Consider the following 1,330-nt stretch of genomic DNA (forward strand, 5'->3'; position numbering starts at 1 on the left):
ATTCAATGATTATATTATCGTCTCTGTCCACGTCGATGCGTTTATCACCTAATGTCGGTTCATCATTATCGAAACGTACCCCGTAAACGTGATCCATAGTTGTATCTTTTCCACCGCTTAACATCGCTCCAAAGTATTGTTGTCTCAGGGGACCAAGGTGATCGCGCAACGTTTGTTGTCCCGCGCGCGTTTGTAACTGATGTCTAATGGATGTCGCGAGCGGCTCATCCGGGGTTTCGAAAACAGTATTCTCATCATCATCAATGGGTAGAGTGTCGTTCGATTCATGCGGTTGCTCGTATAGAGGTGCTTTCTTCGATGTAAGATATATCGGAGAATCGTCTAATCGTATCCGTTTTTTCAATGAAGGCAATGCGAACGTATCTGAATAATCCCACGACATGTCCAATAATTTCCCACTTTTATCATGTGCGTCTTTTCTTTTCGGTTTTGATATTGCACTCTTTGCTTCGACGTTCGTACTCACCGATGGTGTCTCAGTTTTAACACCGACGTTACCCTCTACATTAGCGGTACTTTCCGCGATTTGCTTCAGAGGTTCGACCACGGGTTTAAAATGTCTCTCCAATGCAACATCTTCCTCCATCCTACCGGTTTTCAAAGCGTGATACTTCTTGCGAATCGATTTGCTCGTTCTCGCAATCTCCTTCGCTATCTTCTCGCGATCCTTGATGTTCATGCTACTATTGATCATCATTGATGCGCTTTCGTGGATATTGAAGCGACGTTAGAACGGTGTTGGAACGACGTTATATAGTTAGAACGACGTTGAAACGACGTAGGAACGATGTTGGAACGATGTTATCACGTTACAACGATGTTGGAACGACGTTGAAACGATGTTAAAATGACGTTGGAACGATGTTGGAACCACGTTGGAACGATGCCACGTTTGGATGTTGCCACGTTGAAGTAACAACGACGATTGTACAACTCACAGCGTAGCAAAATCGTTAAATCCTTTCCTATATCGACCATTGTTCATAGAACTGTCCTTATCAATCACTGTAAAGCCATATTTATGTTGCCAACATTCACGACACAATGCATTAAAATCCTCATATGACATGTCAGTGTTCACATGATCGTTGTAAATATGTTTTAAGTTGGTACCATCCTGTTTGAAGAGAATCAGCAGATTTGTGTTGTCGCGTATAAGATGCTTGGGTATCTTTGCATACGTTCAGACAGAACTAGATCTCTTCGACAGAGATAGAAACAGTCAACGTTCGAATGGCGACCCATAGCAAAGTATTCCTTTATCACATCTTGTTTGTCACATGCAACGTCGTCAAAAATAAAAATAGAA

Source organism: Odontomachus brunneus, unplaced genomic scaffold (assembly GCF_010583005.1).
Source record: "Odontomachus brunneus isolate Ranch 3 - 2012 unplaced genomic scaffold, Obru_v1 Obru_scaffold_250, whole genome shotgun sequence".
Taxonomy (NCBI): domain Eukaryota; kingdom Metazoa; phylum Arthropoda; class Insecta; order Hymenoptera; family Formicidae; genus Odontomachus; species Odontomachus brunneus.